This window comes from Dryas octopetala, chromosome 2 (assembly GCF_963921425.1).
Source record: "Dryas octopetala chromosome 2, drDryOcto1.1, whole genome shotgun sequence".
Lineage (NCBI taxonomy): Eukaryota > Viridiplantae > Streptophyta > Magnoliopsida > Rosales > Rosaceae > Dryas > Dryas octopetala.
In genome coordinates, this window is record NC_141367.1 from 27,729,100 (window position 1) to 27,737,550 (window position 8,451).

The 8,451-nt window shown below is 33.9% G+C and overlaps 1 pseudogene; it reads left to right on the forward strand.

The window, feature by feature from the left end:
- Positions 1–5,533: 5,533 nt before the first annotated feature.
- LOC147295073 (putative pentatricopeptide repeat-containing protein At5g40405 pseudogene) lies at positions 5,534–7,309 on the forward strand (annotated as a pseudogene).
- The last annotated feature ends 1,142 nt before the right edge of the window (positions 7,310–8,451 follow it).

The following is an 8,451-nucleotide window of genomic DNA, read 5'->3' on the forward strand; positions in this document are numbered from 1 at the left end:
ACAGGGGGCTTTCTTTTCTGGGCAGAGTAGACAGTTTGATGAAATTACCTAAATACCCTGCATTTGTTACTTTGCATTAAAATTATTTTTTTTTCTTTTAAATTAACAACAAAATGTTTGAATACCAGAGTGAAAAGAGTCTCTCAAGTCTCAAGAGGAATCTTGTGCTTTGCTAATAATAAAGGTTAAGACTAAATCTGATTTCCCATTTCTTGGTTGATTTGAAAAATGGTTTGGGTTCAAAGGCAGAATCTGAACTGTTCGTATAAATGGCCAAAGCTGTCCACTACTGGTGCTCAAATGACAATGCTCATGTTGAGTGATGTGATGCTTGAGTTTGAATCACGTTGCTCAACAGTGGGTTCATGTCTCCATCTCTGCATCTCATTTTCGAAACCATTGGGAGAGAGGATTTAATGTGCTTGGTAACACTTCTTTGCTTTGATCAAATTTTCGTAACTTAAGAAGTTAAGAGCTAGAGTTATGCAAAAAGCTTCAAACCTTTCATCTTCATTCATTAACATGTTGGTTATGACTTAAAAGTTAGGACCAAGTTATCACATTATGTGATATTGTGATGTCTTTGTAAGTTTTACATAAACATTGGGAGTAACCCAGCAAGCAAATGAGAGCAGAGTGTTATTACAGAGAACATGCTTGTTCAATTTAGTACTTTTTGATTCTTGTATTTTCTTTACTTCATATATGTTGGGCCTCTTAAGAATAAAGGTTACAAAGTCAAGCAAGTATCTGTTTTCATGTAAAGAGAGAAAGTTGCTCCAAAAGCAAAAATATCTTGAAGTTCATAAAACGAATTTGTGTGGACAATGGAATTTGATTAGTAAAAGAGAAGCCAAAGCAAGAATTTTGGTACATCTAGAAAGCAACAAGGCGCGTTTCCATTTAACTGAAGTTTGCTTGTTCTTAGAGAACTGATGGAAAGAAAAATATCTTCTAGACATTGCCATTATGACTTGTGAGTACAAAAGGCTGCATTGAAATATTTGGTTCTATGTTTAGCAACATGATTACAGAAAGTTGGAAATTAAGGAAAGAAATATCTCACTACCTCCAAAATCCACATAACCTACATTTTCACTGTCAAATCTCACAATGTCATTATATATGATTGAAAAGTTGATATGCTATGCAACCGCATAACATATAAATGGACCTGGTGATTTATAAATGTATTTTTATACCATAAAATTTTCATACTATGTTGTAATGATCAGAATATGATTAAAAACATTAACTTTACTATGGAATATGGTTTAAAATTCACTTTTTGATAGTGAAGGTTAGAAAATGTATAGAAATTATACTTTTAAGTTTGGCTTAATTACCGATTTACCACCCAAAATTGTAACTCATTCCCACTTTGCCACATGAAAGTTTTTTTGTTCTAGATTACCACTTATAACTTACATCCGTGTCCCATTTTACTTTGTTCCATCAACAATTCCGTTAAAAATGATGACCTGGCCGTTAATGTTGACGTGGCGTGCTGGATGTGCGCCATGTGTCACATATTTTCTTGTATTTTTTGATTTTTTTGATTTTCATATTTTTATAAACTTTGAAAATTAATTAAAAATAGCTCCGAACTTATAAAAATACACGGAAAATTCCTATTGACTTATCTTGACTAGTACTAATTTACTATGTGGTCAAAATGCCAATTTTTCCTCTAAAAATAAAATTTATTTCTAGAAAATTAAAATACTCTAGACTCTTTGAAAATTCATAGAATAATCTCCCGAACTCCAAAAAATATGAGGTCTGCACCGTTAGTCTTCTAAAAACTAACAATACATTTCTCGTGAACACCTGCTACCCCAATGACCTCTCGGTCTTAGAGGAAAATAAATTTCCCTATAAAATAAATTTTAGAAAAATTATAGAATTTCTGTAAAGTCTCGAAATAATTCTCTAAAACAGGCTTTTGGTAATTTCCAAAATATTTTTGAGAATTTGTCCAAGAGTTTACAAAAATTCTAGAATTTATTTAATAGAGGGAAATTTATTAAATTTGGACTTTCTAATTTTTTTGAAAATTTTTAGAGGGCAAATTGGTAATTTAACCTAATAGTAAATTAGTGCTAGTAAAGATGAGTCCATAGAAATTTTCTGTGTTCGGAGCTATTTTTAATTAATTTTTAAAGTATAAAAAATAATAATAAAATAAAAAAATTTGAAAATAAAAGCAAAGATGTGACACGTGGCGCACATTCAGCGCGCCACGTCAACATTAACTGCCAGGTCATCATTTGTAGTAGAATTGTTGACGGAACAAAGTAAAATGATATACAGATGTAAATTACAGGTGGTAATTTGGAACAAAAAAACTTTCAGGTGGCAAAGTAAAAATAAGTTACAATTTTAAATGATAAATCGATAATTAAGCTTTTAAGTTTTAACAAAGCCAACTGATGTGAGAGTTATAAATTATTAAATTTATCAAACAAGATTTATTTGTTTATCAATTATGGTGCTCGGTGCTCCTCTTTACAAAAGGTTGCATGTTTCGTTTAAAGAAATAATAAACCAATCATATAGGTTTTTAAATTTGGTTATTAGAATTGATAAATGGCAATCATATAAAAGAATATAACACATGTCCCATTGACAATTAAACGAGAAATGAGCCTATTTATAAACTGAAAATCTAAAATAAGACAAATTTAAAAGCAAAAAAACATAAAATATATAAAATAAGAACGAGGATACTTTGGTAATTCAATGAGATAGATGACAAAAAGGGATAGAACAGAAGGGGTCATCACCCCTATGGGCTATGGCACCTATGCTATCAGTCTATGACCCTACCATCTTTATTTGATTTATTTTCTGTCCCAAAACAAATCTTTATTTATTTTTCTCGAGTACTGACTGCTGACCTACCACTGTTTCAGTTTCCGACTCTCCTTGGCTCCACCGGCGAAACCCACCAAGCCGCCGCGTTTTCTATATTGGCTCTTTTCCTTTATTTATTATTATTTTTTAAAATTTCTTTCTTGGCCACTATTATTTTTAAAAATTTAATGAGACGTTAATTTACTAATTTTATTTCTATATAACAGGAGTCACAGGACAAACAAATGGGAAAGGAGAACTTCTTTCATTGCATTGATAAAAGTTTAATTGAGACGTTATTTATCGTTTTCATATTTCATATTTATTATCAGTTAGTTTCAATCAAGTTAAATTTTATGAGCCAAAATAAAAAATGCTTAAAGTCTCATACAAAATTGTTTATCACTAATAAAATAATAATCCAAGTCTATTTCCCTATTAAGATTTTGGGGTTGAGTTAGGAATTCAAAGTTTCACATTTCATTTTGGTCAAAGAAAAAAGTTTCGCATTTCACATATTTTTTGTTTGTTCACGTAACACTGGGAGTAAAATTAAACACTAAAGTTTGACATTACCCTCCTTTTCACATTTCCCTTCTCTGTTTTACTCTCTCCTCCTTTTGCCAAAACGTTAACTTAATTTTTAGCTTCTCGGTTTCAACGGGACATGGTGAATTTGAATCTGATCCAAGCTATTGTGAAATTATTTCAAATATTTGGGGAACTTGAAATTAATAGGTATGGTTATGAATTTAAATTATGCAGTGGCCACGAGTGTGACAAAATCATAGATAATATTACTATAATTTAAAGGGTAGCAGCAAGTTGTGGTGGATGGACATAATATTCAACAGAGATTACAGCAACAGCACTCGGTGTCGTTGATAAGCGAGCGGTTAAGTGTGTTAAAAAGTCAAGCCGGCTTCTGGATGCCAATGTCATACGGTTTGAATTTTGGCTGCTCAATGTCAAACATTGTTATGCTTCATTTCAACTTTTCATGTGGTTGACATTTTAGCATTAATTCGTGCATGGTTCTTGATCAGATTAGACTCAGAAATTTTCTTTTTCTATACAAGTGCATATATTTTATAATATATGTATTTATCTCTATTATTATGTGTATATATTTAATGTCAAATACAATAAACATATACACATGTAACATGCATGTTACATAAAAGTTTCACTCGAAATTAAAGTGGCTAACAAAGAGTAGTAACCTTTGGCTCCTTATCCGATCAAATGTGGTTGTGGCATAGGAGAACAACTTGAGTCATATATGTTTGTGATCAATGAAGGTGTTGAAATATTGTTGTAATGAAATATATATATATGTACTGTTTGCAGCTGCCAGGTCCTTTTTATAGATATATTCTGAAAGTGCATCATCTATATGTATATGGATAGAATCTCTCTTGAAATTTCAGAGAGCCACTTATTAACAAGTTCATGATCTATTTTCAGAGGGAGATACAAAAATGATGATTCTAGATTTTCAAAATCAACCTGCAGAAAACACACTCTGGCTACCCTGCATGACCAATTTCAAGACAATTAAGTTCTGACCAAGGACATGTAAATCAAGTCTGGTGTGCTTTATTTTTTATCTTCCCTTTTGGCAATGGAAGTAAATCCATATCCACTTGCTAGACGATTCTCTGATTAAGGGCGATTAACATTAGGTACTGAAGTACATCTGTACATATATATATGCTCATGTTTGTGTCATCTTATTCTTAGACAGACTAGCTAGCAGCAATGCATGAGTTGTTCACTTGCTTTAGCTTTCCTGATTTTCATTTGTGAGGTTTCTTATCAGTAGGTTGTTCTGTTTGTGTGTCATCTTAGACACAACACTTTTGTCCTTAATGTGGGTATAACAACAGTTCAGCTGGTTCTCACTTTACTAGTGCTTGTAGCAAGCTGGATCCATATCTTTTCTTAGTGCACCTTAGCCAATTGATTCAAAAAGAAAAAAGAAAAAAAAAAAACTATTTCTATCATGCATGAGGATCACACCATGGTTGCAAACAATTGTATCATGCCCAACTTTAACTTTACCTTTTTTCCTTTGCCTGCCACATGCATGCATTGCTACTGGCTAGCTAGTCTTGATTCTTTTCAAATTGGAGATGCAATTTTTTCCTAACAGGCAATACTTTTGGAGCCACCCAAATGTCATATTCACAAAATGAAATCTAATCATAGGATGTAGCTACTTCATGTTTATGATATTGCATATAAAGGTATAAAGGTACGATCTTCTTTCTTTGCCAACTGGTTCCTAGCATGGTTGATATATAGATACAGACGAACTGTAGTGTGTAGACTCTGTAGTTGCATTCACAACTTTGTCATTGGCTCATTGCCTGTTAGGCACACCCTTAATATATCAGAAAAATGAGTTGAATTTGCACAGATGCCTTTCATGGTGCATGAGAACCAAAAGGGCTTTATGATTGGGTATTGATTGCTTTCTATGGGGCATAGAAAGTATGTCATCGAAATATGCAATCTAAATAATGTATAGAATACTAATACTAATAGTTAACTTTCTATCAATGCCTTTTGGGCTTTGTGACATTAAGAGTCTATTAGACTATTACTCACATAAGTGCTCCACATACTAATACTAATTGTTACCTATCTATCTTTATTTGCTTATTTTCGAGTCATGAGCTCCCTAAGATGCATTGCAAGACACCCAACCATTTCACTAGTGGACTCATGCACTACACTCAAAGAACTCAAGCAAATCCACTCCCAACTTCTCGTTAACGGTCTTCTCAACGACCCTCACCTCTCAGGCTAATTTGTTGCCTCCATAGTCCTCAGAAACCCCAACAATTTGGATTATTCCAATCATGTCATGGACCTATGTGAGAACCCAACCCTCTTCACTTTCAACTCCATGATCAGAGCCTATTCCAAAAGCTCCACGCCATATAAAAGCTTTCACTTCTACAGCAGAATTCTCCAATCTGGTAACAATCTTTTACATGTTAACTACACCTTCAACTTCTTGGTTCGCACTAGTGCACAGCTTTTGGCCCGTGAGACTGGTCCTTCAGTCCATGGTGCATTGGTTACACATGGGTTTGAGAATGACCCACATGGGCCACATGTTCAAAGTGGGTTAATTTTCAAGTATGCTGAATTGGGTTAGGCTTGTTTGGTATTCTATGCAAAAATTAAATTTTTTTTTTTCAAAAATAGAAAAATAAATTTTAGTTAAAATAACGTATTTGGAGACCATTTTTAAAAACTATTTTTAGAAAAAATTTAAAAAACATGCCTCTTTTTTAAAATAATAAAACATCGTTTTTTTTTTTACACTTCTTTCTTTCTTTATTATCATTATTTTTTTAATTTAAAATTTCATACCAAACAAATTTTCAAATTTTAAAAATTGATTTTGAAAACTCACATTAAAAAAAAAATCTTAATTTTTGAAAAAAAAAAATTTGAATAGATACCAAACGGGCCCTTCCTTAAATTCTTGTGATAGAGTTTTGGAGAGATTGTTGAGCCTGATTTGGTATGCCAGACTGCTATGGTGAGCGCTTGTGCCAAATGCGGTGATGTTGGTTTTGCAAGGGAGTTGTTTGATTTAATGCCTCAGAGGGACCCTATTGCTTGGAACGCGATGATTGCAGGGTATACGCAATGTGGGAAGTCTAGGGAAGCATTGAATTTATTCCATTGATGCAAATGGAGGGTGTGAGGGTTAATGGGGTGTCTATGGTTTCGGTCTTATCCACGTGCTCTCACTTGGGGGCATTGGATCAAGGGAGATGGGCTCATGCATATATAGAGAGAAACAAGCTACGGATGACTGGGAACATGAATAAGGCTATGGAAGTGTTTTGGGGGATGAAATAAAAGAATGCTTACACATGGAGTAGTGCCATTGGGGGAGACTAGCTATGAATGGATTTGGTGAGAAGTGTCTTAGCTTTTCTCCCTCATGCAGAAAGATGGGGTTCATCCAAATGGAGTTACATTTGTTTCATTACTAAGGGAATGTACTGTGGTTGGACTAGTTGAGGAAGGTCGTGAACATTTTGACTCAATGTGGAAATTGTATGGGATTGAACCTCAGCTAGAACATTACGGGTGCATGGTTGATTTCTATGGCCGAGCTGGGCGTTTAGCGGAAGCCCTGAACTTCATAATTAACATGCCCTTGAAGCTTCATGCGGGTGCTTGGGGGGCTTTACTTAACGCTTGTAGAATGTACAAGAATATGGAAATGGGTGAGCTTGCCTTGAAAAAGATAGTAGAGCTAGAGGCCAAGAACCATGGTGCTTATGTGCTTTTGTCCAATATATATGCTTTTGGCTTGATCAGTATAAAAGAAGGCGTGCCCATTAGGATTGTGAAGAACCTCAGGGTCTATTGGGATTGTCATGATGTGACAAAAATGATATCTAAACTTTCTAACACATAGATTATTGTGAGAGATTGGAACATGTTTCACTATTTTTAGGATGGTGAGTGCTCTTGCACGGTTTATCGGTGAAATAAAATGGGTCTAGTTGTAGTTCAAGTCAGATGGTTGTTCCAAATTCCCAATGTCCCTTGAATTTTTTATTTGAAAGAAAAAAGCAAAGGAAATGAAAGCTGATTATTTATTCTTTTGTTTGTTGTTCTTCTTCAAAAGTGATCAAGGAAACACTACTTTAATACTTTCCTATTTTTTTTTCTTTCTTTCTCTGTGTAGAGGGCTTAATCTCCAATGGCTATGGTATTCAGCAGAACTTTTGAGATGGCCAGGTGATAATTAGTGAAAATCAGTAACTGATATCAATGCTTTCTTGAAACACATTATAATATTATTTCATGTAATGACGATCAAAGAGCAGAGCATTTCTTCATAGATTCAGATTCAATATGTGAATAACATCTAATTAACTAATTAAGTCACCTGATGAGCTATCAGTGGGCTCAATTGGGCTACAGCCCAGCGTAGTCACGAAAAAACCAAAGTTCCAAATCATTAGACATCAGCCCACATAACCCAGTAGCCCATTTCAACCCATTTCTCCAGCCCAGTAGCCCATCACAACCCACAATTCAACTCGAGAAAAATGAAAAGATACACTGATATATACGACGTACAGATAAACCTCAACTGAACTTTATTTAAAAATGAAGTTGTCAGTGTCCCAATCAAACAAGTTAAGTCTTCTTATGGGGAAGCTAATATTTGTTTCATTTGCAAGAGAGAAGAGAGTAGAGACTATAGCAGACGCATGTATGTATTTAGAAAATAGACATCAACCAAAACTCTGCCATTAATTGTTGTCTCGCTGATTAAGCTTGGGCCTAATCCTAATGCATTTAAGGAGAATTTATGAATAGCAGTCCATGATTAATTCTATATTGGTAATACAAGATAGATTCAATTAATCTGATCAATGTTTAAATGGAAATAACTTGCAGAACTGAACCAACCAAAGTAAATGGTCCTTCCATTGTGAGTCTGTGACTAATCTATTCTACAAATTGAGAAAGAGACATTTGCAAGAAAAAAATCTACACTTCTTTTGAAAATTAGGCACGGTCTCCTTTTTTATTATAAACAAACTT